Source organism: Choloepus didactylus, chromosome 5 (assembly GCF_015220235.1).
Source record: "Choloepus didactylus isolate mChoDid1 chromosome 5, mChoDid1.pri, whole genome shotgun sequence".
In the NCBI taxonomy this organism is placed as follows: Eukaryota; Metazoa; Chordata; class Mammalia; order Pilosa; family Megalonychidae; genus Choloepus; species Choloepus didactylus.
In genome coordinates this window covers 60243100-60255148 of record NC_051311.1, presented here as the reverse complement: position 1 = coordinate 60255148, position 12049 = coordinate 60243100, and positions in this window count along the sequence as shown.

The following is a 12049-nucleotide window of genomic DNA, read 5'->3' as shown; positions in this document are numbered from 1 at the left end:
AAACACCTGATTTGGTGTGTTTTGACCTAGAACATCCCCCTCTGACCTAACAATTCATGGGACACGATGACTCGTGGCTGGAAAACTCACGGCTATAAATGCGTATGTGTGTGTGCAGGGCATGTGAAAGTGTTGGCAAACAGATCTCCTTTTCTGCTACAGTTCTCATTTCCTGGGGCTGATGGGATCTGTGGAGCCTCTGGACCCTCTCTCCCCGATTCCTGCCCTGGTCTCTGAGCCAGCTGCCTCTGCAGGAGATACTCAGGCCAGCTAGCATGGGCCTCCAGCAGTCCTCCTCCAAGACGTGGGGGTGGCAGAAACCCTTGTGGGAGCAGAGGAGGAGGAATGTTCCAGGCCTGCTCAGATATTAAAGACATTTCAAGATAATGAGGAGAACAAAGAGACAGAAAAACAGATAAATTAAAAAAATACCACCCTCTGCACTTTGACCATCAGGCCCAGGCAAAGGCATTTGGCAGATATCCAGGCTGCTTGAAAGAGGCAATTTCTGGTTGCATCAGGCTGAAGGGTCTCTGGGTGTCCATGAGGGCAGAGGAAACGTCACACCAGGTTAGATCTGTGCTCTGCTGAATTGAGGGGCTGTGTCTCTGATAAGGGGTCGCCTGGATTTGTAGGTGATCATTATCCCTGATGTCAACCTTAAAGACCAGGGCTTTATCTTCCAAATCTCAATTTGCTGTTAGCATCCCACCATGGACAGACTATCTATGCCTTTATCTAACACTTTTGGTACCACTTTATGTAGTTAACTGGAACTGTCTCTTAAGAGTATTGGTCACTCAAGTAGTGCTTTCTTTCCTTGTTCTTAAATATTTCTTTCTAAGCTTTTCACTGGTACCCTGGAATTCAGGGAACCAGCCATATCATAGCTATCTTTTTTTGGAAAGAGATTTTATATTTATATCTATGTCCGTGTCTGTGTCTACGTCTACATCTATGACTGTATCTACATCTCTATCTATATATCTATATCTGCATCTGTATCTTTACAGCCTTTGATTAAATCTGTTTATTACATTTGCATTTTTACAGTTGAGGGTCAAACCAGTTCCCTTCATTGGGCTTTAGAAGTCTCCATAAATACATGAGAAAGAACATTTTTAGCTTTCCAGGGGAGAGGGTATGAGCTGAGGTATAGAGTTGGAGACATACTTCTTTAGGTCTTATGTCCCTTGGAGGGGCTAAGTTACACTGTTAGGAATCACCAGCAAACTGGGTGGTTCAAACCTTTCTCTGTTGGGGGCATACCTGCAAACTTGGGGGTCACCGCCCAGGGCAGAGAGCTGGGCAAGAGGGGCATCCTCATTGTCCCTCCCACCAACCTCTCTCCTCCAGACATCTGATGGTTTTCTACTAGTCCTTGAACTTGGAAGAGGAACACGTCAGCCTTGCTCATGCCTCTTTCCCCTGAATGACTGTTGCCTCCTCTCCTATCCTACCATTTGGTAAAGGGACAGGAACCAGTCCAGGGTGTGGCAAGGCCAAGGAAGTCTTTGAGGAAAAAGGGCCCTCTGACCTCCCCTCTTGCCAAAGTGATTATAGATTAAAGAGCACCCCTGGGTGAGCTAGATGTGCTTCTTAAAAGCTAAAGGTTGCCTTTAAGTATATTTTTAGCAGTGAGACACTGTTGGGATGTCCTGGGGTATGAGGTTGATGGCAGCCGCTTCTGGAAGGGGGTGCTTGGGGATTTTGGTGCTCTTCTACCCAAGATCTCTCATCTAATCTTTTTATGCAGAAAGTTTAGGGTGGCTTTGTCATCTTTCTTGCCTTCAAGACAGGATCTGATATGGGTGTGGTATAAAGTGGCAGTTTCTGCTAAGGGATCCAGTGCTGTCATAGTTGTTGACCAGAATGAGGAAATAAACTTCATATGATTTGGGCTTGGCCTCTGTCCTCTGATAAATGTAATCTTGAACTATCAGACGGGTAGACTCTAAGGAGCATGTAGGAGGGGGAGATGACCGCCCCCCCCCACCACCACCCATGGGCTGGTGATCTCATGACTCCAGGGCGTGGGATTCTCAGGTGCTGGGGGTAAGATGTACACAGAGGCATGTGCAGGGCTGCAGGGAAGGCTTTAGGAGCAAGCCTAGGGTGGGTTGCTGGGGAGAAGGCGAGAGAGCAGAGCTGAGGAGAGCAGGTGCTGATGGCTGTGGAAGCCCAGCTCTAGGTAGTACTCAGGGGTTAGGGCCACACTGGTGTTACAGGTGGCTCCGGGAAAGTCATGCTCAACGTGAAGTTGAAGGACAGACCCAACAAAAACCTTGCTTCTATGTGAATTCAGAAGGCTGGTGGGCAGTTTGATGTTGGGTAAGGGTGAAAACAGTGAGGTCCAGAAGGAGAAATGGAATCCCAAGGCTAGGGCCCAGGGGAGGGGCCTGAGGACTGGTGAAAAGAGTTGGGGGAGAAGCCTGGAAGCCACTATTGAAGACTTTTAACTTGAGTTGTGCAGGGGAGCTGACTTTAACCTACCACAGGCCATGCCTGGACCCAGCTTCTTCATTGTCCTAGGGGATCAGTCCCACCCCTGCACAGCAGAGGATTTCAGAGCTCGGAGGAAGCCTGGGGACCATCTCATGCCACCGTTCATTTTAGGGTTGCAAAAGTTGAGAACCAGACAGACTAAGTGACCTTCTCCAGCTCACATAGCTTAGAACCCAAAGCTCCTGATACTAGGGCTAATGCTCGTTCCACAGAACCATTCAGTCTCAAGGGTCCAGCACACAGCAGCCAGATTTAGGTATTACAGGGATGACAACAAGGGCAAGGCCACTGTCTCTGGAAAGCTGCCAATGGAATGAACAGTTGGCCATTTGGAGGGAAAGGGTGGTTTTCACTCCCCTCTCTTATTAGAGAGAACTCCTGAAGATACAGTACTTTAAGTCAAAGGAATGAATTTCTAACAGTGGAATTTCAGGCATCATAGCCAGTAAGTGAGAGCATTCTTTCTCTGGTGCCCTGAAGCATCTACCCAGTCCTGGGCTTCTGTGCTAATGTTAGCATGAACCCTGATGCTGATGTAGGGTAGCCTGTCCATTCAAACCTCGTGCTTGACATAGCCACATCAGCACGGGATCAATTCCGCTTGTACACATCTTAGGAGGTGGAGAATGGGACATAGACTAGATGAGAGGGAACGTGCCTGAGAGGCCCAGGGGTCTTATTGGGGATGCCTGGCCTCTGAGGTACAGGTAGTGGGCAGCCTGGGGCTTGTGGGGAAACACAAGAAGGTTTGTGGAGGGCCTTGGACAAGCCTACGACCACAATTTCCTGCTGTGGGCCCTGCTGGCTGCTCAGTGCAAGCACTGATGAGACCAGACACATTCCCACTCCCCCAGAGCCGTCCTTATCACCGGGAGCAACACCAGAGCAGGCCGAGAGCAGGTACCGGGAACCGCGGCCCCGGGTCACATTCCTTTCATAAGTGGAATAACACAATGGCCCTTTTAATGTTCTTATTAATTGACTGTGCAGAGAAAGCAGTCCATCAGCCCTCTGCCTCCACGCCTGCCGCTCCTCCTTAAGACCTTGTTTACGGTGCGGATGAGGTTCTCTGCTGGGCTGACGTGATGATAAAGGGCAAAACCCTGCACCCCGTGAGCTCCCGTGTGGGGGCTGCTGCTGGAACCGCCTTGTACCCAGGACTCCGCTGCTTAGAGACATGTCAAGTGGACTTCGAACGCTGGACTCCCCCCGGTTCCTGGTACAACTCGGGGAGTGATGTCAAATGGTGCTGTTGGTAAGGAGCCCTGGAATTTGAGCGGCCCCATTTCCCCAGCCTCCCCCTCTAGACGTCACAAGCGAGGTAACATCGGTGCCCACAGAAAGGCAACAGTACAGCCCCGGTATTCCACTGTCAGGCATGGGGGCAATCTGGGGGGCAAACCCAGACTGTACAGGTGAGCGAGGGAACGAAGAGTATAAATTCAAATACATCTGCTTGCAACACTGGGGCTGGGTTTGAACGGACCGGCCCCTCCAGGCCACCACCAGAGTCTGTCCCAGCACTGGAAACAGCTGCAGCTCCAGGGACCTTGGACTGATCGATGTTATGGGGGGTGGGAAGATGAAGGAAAGAGAGTGGGAACAGATCCGGAGCCCGGGGTGCTGCCCAGTGAGGCCAGCTGAGCCTGTGAGGGATCCCGTCAGGGTTGGGGCCAGGCCTGTTGACCTGCACATCTCCATAGGAGCTCAGAAGAAACAGCAGAGACAATTGATATTTATCAAGTATTGCTAGGTGGCCAGCACTGTTCTAAGTGCTGTGCATAAATTTTCTCTTTACTCAACAATCCCCTGAGGGATTATTATTTGTTTTTACATGTACTTATTTACATTTATTATAAAACTTGTTGAAATTTTGGAAAATGTAAAAAAATTAGAAATGAAAACTATGATATCGAGTATCATACCACTCATGATAATCCCTGTTGATGTTTTTTTTAATTCAGTTTTATTGAGATACAGTTACATACCACACAATCTTCCACAGTGCACAATCAGCTGTCCACAGCACCATCACACACCTATGCACTCATCACCCCAACCTACCCTTGAGCACCTTCCCTACACCAGAAAGAATAAAAACAAGAACAAAAAACAAAAGTAAAAAAGAACACCCGAATCATCCCCCCATCTCACCCTATTTTTCACCTAGTCTTTGCTCCCATTCCTCCACTCATCCATCTGCACACTGGACAAAGGGAGCATGATCCATAAGGTCCTCACAACCACACTGCCACCCCATGTGAGCTACATGTCTATACAATTGACTTCAAGAATCAAGGGTCCTGGGTTGCAGTTTAATAGTTTCAGGTATTTCCTTCCAGCCACTCCAACACATGAAAACCTAAAAAAGAGATATCTATATAGTGCACAAGAATGCTCACCAGAGTGACCCATCGACTCTATCCAAAATCTCCCAGCTACTGAGACCCTACCTTGCTTTGAGGGATTACTTTGATTACAGGAGAAATAATTGAGGTACAGAGAAGTTAAGTTACTTGCTCAAAGTCACAAAGATGCAGAGCTAGCTCAGGTGGACTCTCTCCAGAATTCCAGTCTTTCAGTCCCTGTCTGTAGACCTCCTCACTTTGAGTGAGTCTGGCCCTAATTAAGGCTTTGAGCAAACCTAGGAAGGAACGTTGTCACTTTAGTTAATTCACTGAGAACACAATATCCAACATTACATTATGAATATGCCAGAGTGCCAGGCCCCAGGGAGATGGGGAGGGATAACAGGGTCTCAGGATCTTCCCAATTTTGGCCAATGTGCCAGCTATCTTCTCTTTGCTCCTCCAGACCCACCCCTACCCTCCTCTACACTCTCTGCACAGATTATATCAAGGCCTCCCCTGCCCTCTTGTTTCTAGTTGGATTTGGCCAATAGGCACCTCAAAGAATATGGCTGGGGATTTATTCCTCAGCTCCCTCCTTGTGGGGTTCCCTGATGGAAGTTCCCAGCTCCTGTCAAGGTGGTCCTCTTTGGCCCCCTCCTTCTAGGATCCAGGAATCCAGGAATCAGTCCCTCGCCTCACCCCTTCAGGCCAACAGGTGAGCAGGTGCACTGTTACCAGCCCTGGGGTAGAGTCCTATCTTTTGCGGATCCTCTCCAGCCTGTCCACACCTTTGTAAGTAGTCCTTTTATTTTTTTAAACTCTTCTATAATTATACTAGTTAGGGTGTGCCATGTGTTTCCTGCTGGGATGCTGACTGATATAAAAAGCAGGGCCTGCAGATAGAAAACAACCAGTGGAACAGAGCTGTACACATGCAGAGGAGTGAGTGCTATAGGAGTTTGGAGGAGTAAAAGTTCCTGTGGCCTGGGGCAGGCATGGAGGACTTCACAAAGGAGATAGGTAGAGTCCGGGACCTGGAAGGGTGGTGGGAACTGAGGATGACTCTGGGAGGCTCCTAGCCACAAGATTTATTGAACAGAATTGAACTGGATGCTCACTGATGCTCGGTGTTCTGCAATACTTGCCAACCCCTTCCTAGTCCTGGGTCCCAGTAGATCATTTCCACTGTTAGGTTGGAGGCAGCAGCGAGAAAGGATATTTCCTCCAGGGAACTTCTGTTCTCTGTGCACCGTTTACATGGCCCTTCTCACATGTAGTGAGTGTACACAGTTATGAGTGGACATTTATTAGCTCCCTCATAGGTTCCAGGTCAAACATCCACACCCTCCCTCCCCCAACCTAAAACCATGCTTTGCATACAGCAGGGTCTAAATAAATACTTGTTAACTGAATACACAAATGTATGAATGAGTGAAACTAATTTTTTCAGTGCTTGTTAGGCACCTGTAATATCCTTCTTTATAAATTTGGTGAGTCATATGACACTTAAATTGGCATTTTCTTCCAAAAAGAAATTTCCATGGTCGTAGAAGTTTAGGAAAAGCTTAGTTAAAGAATGTTGAGTACTTTCTTTAATGTAGGTTTTCTCTGAGCCTTTAATATAACATGTGCTGAGAAGCTGTCAGTGGGGTATAACTGATTTCTAAACATATTTAACCAGGAAATTATTCTTTCTGGAGGATCTGAAAATGCTTTTAGAAACTCTGTCTGCTATATTTCTTACTTTCAAAGAGCTTACAGTCTCATCTGGGGGACTAAGGTACACACACACAATGATTGTAATATAAGGCAGAATCAATCATGTGATATAAGAGGTGTACAAATTAAGTTCAACAGCAGCAAGGAAAAAGGAGTATTTAATTCCAAGGGCCATATTAAATTTGTTCTAGAAGTGGGTAGAGTCCCATAGAGGGGATGGAGCAAGAATATATGGAAGAGGTAGCATTTGGGATGTGCCTCAGAGAGAGACTGGAATTTTAGTAGTGGGGAGTTAAAGGGGAGCAGAGGAAATAGAGTGAATAAAAACTAGGAGAGTGAATTAGAGGGTGGAAGGAGGATGGACGAATAAACCAGTGGAGAAGAGGGGGAAGCAGTTATTAGCAATAGAACTCAAGAGTGGTTTTGCAATTAGAATAACAAATTCATCGAGTCAGAAACTAGAAAACAGGTTCCCAGGTGCTAGGGAGGGCTAGGGAAGGAGGAGTTAAAGCTTAAGTGGTACAGAATTTCTGTTGAGGGTGATCAAAGCTGTGGTAATGGATGATGGTGACAGTGGCATAACTTTGTGAATGAAGTGACCACTGCTGATTATACATCTGAATGTGGTTAAAGGAGGGAATTTTAGGTTGTATATATGTTACTAAAATAAAAAAAAAAGTAGCCACAGGATGAAGGATACATTAAACTCAGAGGAAAGATGATACAAAAGGATGATGTACTTCTCAACAGAAGCAATGACAGCTAAAGACCACGAAATAAATTTGAAGTGATGGGGGCAGAGAAGGGTGTCATAGAATTCTACTGTCCAGTGAAAATATCATTTAAAATTAAGGCCAAATAAAAACATGTTTAGACAAGCATGCAAGCAAGCAAACAAACAAACAAAGTGGTTTGGCCATAGGGCTCATATAATAAATAAAGATTTGAGAAAATTCAGTCTAGAGAGAGATTATTTCAGCCTGGCTGTTTCTCAACAAGCACCCCTCCAGTGCCCACCGTAACCCTCTTATGAAGAAAATTGCCCACTTCCCTCACCTCGTGTGTGCATATACCTGGTGCGGCTGTAGGGGTGCTGAGCCTGTGCCAGCATAGCATCCTCTGCCCCCCAGATTTCTCCTTCCTGCCTGCTCAGTCCCGGCCACCACTTCAGGTACCTAATGGAACCTCAGCCGAATATCTGCAGGCCTTCGGGAGGAAGCGGGGAGCCAGTGTTCACTGTACCTCCCATGTGCTCAGCACTGCGAGAGGTGCTGGGGGCACAGAGATGAGCACGAGGGTGGTGGTGGGACCTGCCCTCGAGGAGCAGACCACAACAAAGGGATCATAACCAAGTCCGGGAAAAGGCAGGGGCACGGTCGTGAGAGCACAGAGGAATGGTACTGGGGAGGGTCAGAGAAAGCCCCTCAGAGGCGATGGCATTATATATGAGTCTAGATTTTGCCTGGTGAGTGAAGGATGGAAGAACATTCTAGGCCAAGATACAGAATGAAAAAGATGCATAGAAAATGCATGACATGGTTAGGGACAGACTAATCCGGTCTTGCTGAAGAGTAGGTGCTTTTGAAGAGTAGAAAGAATGGACACTGAAGAGTGGTTAAGGTCAGATTAGGAAGGGCTCGAAGGCCATGGGGAGCCATGGAAGGTTTAGGAGTAAGAGAGTAACACGATTGGATCTAAGTTTTGGAAAAATTCTTCTGATGGTAGGTGTGGAGGAAGGGTTAGAAGTTGAGGAGCCATTTGAGAGACACCACATTAATACAGGTGACAGATGATAAAAACCTGAGTGAGGGCTTTGGCGAGGGGATAGCGAGGAAAAGATAGAGGTGAGAGGTGTGTTGAAAGCAGAACCGATAGCATCTGGTGATCTGTTGTGGGAAGTGAGCATGGGTGACGGATAACTAGCTGACAACCCATGTGGCTTTTAAGAGAGATGGGGAACCCAGGAGAAGGAGCCGGTTTGGGGAAGGAGTTAATGTCTATGTTTGAGGTGTCTGGAGGACATTCAGCTGTATGTGTGTGGGGTGGGGGGTGGGGTCCCGTAGGCAGTGGGCCTGTTTAGCCTGGAGGCAGGAACTAGATTAGGGCTAAAAGTGTGGTTCTGGGCTCCATCAGCAGAGAGGGGAGAGCGTCCAGTGGGAACACCACAGGGCTGAAGGTGGAGCCTTGGGTACCTCAACTTTTAAGGAATGGCGATTGTAGGAGCCATAGAATAGGGATAGGCAGGAGAGCCGGGGGTCAGAGTGAGGACAGCCCAGAGATGGGGAGTCACTGAAACTTCCAGAAGAGAGAATGATCCACCCAGGGTTTGTACTCAGAGGGAGCTTGATCAGGCCGACTGACTGAGAGGGTGTCATTTTCATGTAAACGATTGTGGTGGTAAAGGAAAACATCACGTCTTCCTTGTGGGCTGCCACACTAGGGAATCAGAACACCTGGATTCTATTTGTGGTCCTGTCATTGACTAGGGACTTCAGTGTCCCGGGTGTAAACAGCTCCTGATTCTCCTGAGCTTCTTACAGATGAAGCCGACAGTGCTAAACGTGCTCTACATTTTAAGGAAAGAACACCTTGTAACTCAGGGAAATCAGTTCCTGTATCCCTCCTACATCGACTCTTTAAATCATAATTTATCAGAGCTGAGCAATCTGAAGAACTCAGCCTTCCCACTGACTCTGTATCACAGATGGAGGCAGCCGAGGCTGGCAGGGGCAGACAGAATTAGGAACCGCCCCCTGCTAGGCCAGTTCAGAGGCGTTTCTCAGCCTCGGGGTGGGGTGCTGTCTCCAATCCCTTCCTCTTTACAGAGCTGTCCCCGTGCAAACGATAGTTTGACCCCAGAGGGTAGATCTGCAGAAGATTCTGGGTGCAGCGTGTGTGTCATAGGCCACAGAGTTGTATCCCTGGGACACTCTGAGAGCCATAGGTTGGAACAGAAGTTTGATAACGCCCCCTCAGGCAAGGTAACCTCACACAGAAAATATTCACACCCGTGAGTTATTCTAAAGCAAAACTCAGATCACATCACCTACTGCTTGAAGTCCTCCAATTGCTGCCTACCGTCCTTAGAAAACCCAGACTGTTCACCAAGTCATACGTGGCCCCCCGTGTCTGGCTGGCTCGGCCTGCATCACAATCTCTCACCTCTTTTCTCCTCCTTCACTCTGGGCTTGACCCATGGGCCCTCTCTTTTTCAACAGCTGTTGAGGTTTTTCCTGCCTCAGGGTCTTTGCATGAGCTGCATCCTCCGGAACACATCCTCCCGGGTGGGGTTGGCTCTTTTTCATCCTGTATGACTCAGTTAAAATGTCTCTGATGATTCTAACTCAAGCCACTTGCTCTCACCTCCCACCCTCAATTATTTTCCTTCGCATTAACGGTTTTCTTCCTTAACAGTCCCTATCACTATCTGTGATTTTCTTGCATATTTGTTTATGTTCTTAATATTCTCTGTTTCATCTCACAAGAATCCAAGTGTCGTGAGGAAGAAGGGGCTGGTCTGTCTAGTTTTTTGCAGCCTCGTGCCTGGCACAGAGCCTGGGATGCAGCTGCTCAGCAAACACTTGCTGAATGGTGAATGCGTCTGCCCTGGGCATGACTGTACTCTGAGCCTGGGATGTCATCTAGGAAAATATGCTGTGGTTTCCAAGGGCTCCAGGCAAGGGAGTGTGGCCGATTCCACAGAAACCTTTGGCTATGAGGAGGTTGGGCCTTTAATAGCGCAGGTTTTAGCCCCAGGCAGATCTGAGTTCAAATCCCACTTCTACCCTTGGGAGAGTATCTTAATTCTAAACTTTGCTTTCCTCATCTTTAAAATGAGTGTCACACCTGCCTACTGTATAAGGTGGTTAGGAAGCTTAAAGGGGCAAAATATATGCAAATTCCCTGGTGTAGGTGCTCAGTAAGGTCATCATTATTATTCTTTTAATTTCCCCTGGAGAATCTGCCCAAAGGCCAGGTCCTGAGGAGGCACGCGGGAAGCACACGGGAAGCACTGTGTTGGATGCTGGGTCTCCCTGGAAATCCCTTTTATCAGCTCTGTCCCCCCCAGCCTGGGAGGTGGGATTGCCGCTTGGTGCAGGGAGCGCAGAGATAGGCCCAGGGTATCACAGAGCTCACAGAGTTCTCCTCATTGCTCTACAAGGACTGGGTACCACCTGTCCTCTGCCTCAGTATCTCCCTTTGTCACAGGAGAGACCTCCCTTGGGAAGGGGTAAGATTCACAGCAAAGACTGCAAATAGCTCTGAAATCTGCCCTGACAGCCCCTGCTACTTCTCACACAGTTTTACTGCCTGCCCCCGTGGCCAGGCTCCGTTTCCAGAACCCACAAGCCCTAAAAGCTCCTTTGAAGTGAAGCAACCACTTTTAAGTGCAATCAGCTCCAGATAACCCTAAACTCCCCCTCCCCGCTCCAAACCTAGGAATGTTGCCTCCTCCCACCCCATGCCCACTGCTGGAATCAAACTTCATTCTTTGGGGGTGTTGCTAGCCAGCGCTCAGGGATAATCTGCCTTTGTTTGTGGTGGTTGTGGTGTTTTGTTTTGTGGTTTTCTGCTGTGAAAATGCAAGATTGAGGAGGAAAACCATGTTCCTAGTAGGAATACTCTGAGCAGGATTACAAAACAATCATGTGGGTTGGCAAGGAGAGGCTAAGGAGGGGAGAAAAAAGGGAGAATTGCAGAAAACTGAGAGGTGGAGCAGAAGTGGGTAAAGCAGAAGAAATTGCAAAGTGTGAGGTCAGCTTTTCCTAAAGGTGGGGGTGGCGGGTGCATCTGAGGCTAGAAAGGCAGGGAGGAAAGGGCCATTTAAAACGGACTCAAGGGCCAGGACTGGTGTGGAAACCAGTAGTGGTTTGGGAATGCTGAGAATGAGGGAAGAGGTGTTGGAGAGCTTGGTCACGACTCTCACACATTAAGACTTTCTATTGCCCGAGATTTGGGAGGGTGCTATCTGTGAGCTGAGCCTGAGCTCGTCCAGGAGACAGTGGACCACGGACCATGGGAGTGTGAGGCCGGTGGGGCAGGGGCGGTGCAGGGTCCCCAGACGGAGGCATATCCACCTCCAATCCTGCCTCCATCCTCCTTAGCTTTATGACCTCCAGAAAGCTAGTCAATATCTCGAAGCCTCCCACATTAGCACCCATATTTTATTAAAGTTGTTTTGAGGATTACAAAAGATAAGTTGTGTCAAGTGCCTGGCATATATCGTGAAGCGTTTTCTTTTTAAGGGGGCAGTACCAGGGCTGTCGGCGATGGTGCTTGGCCTCTGTCTCCAGCCTGTGGCTGCCACGGCAGCTTTGCCCCTCCACGCTCATGCGCAGGCTCTTTGCCCGAGGAGTCAGAAATGCCGTCATCGCTTGTCTTACCGACAGCCCCACCCTGCTCCAACTTTGCCGGGGCACTTGTTATTCTAAAGCGAAGATGACGATGCTCACATAGGCAAAAACCATGCCGTC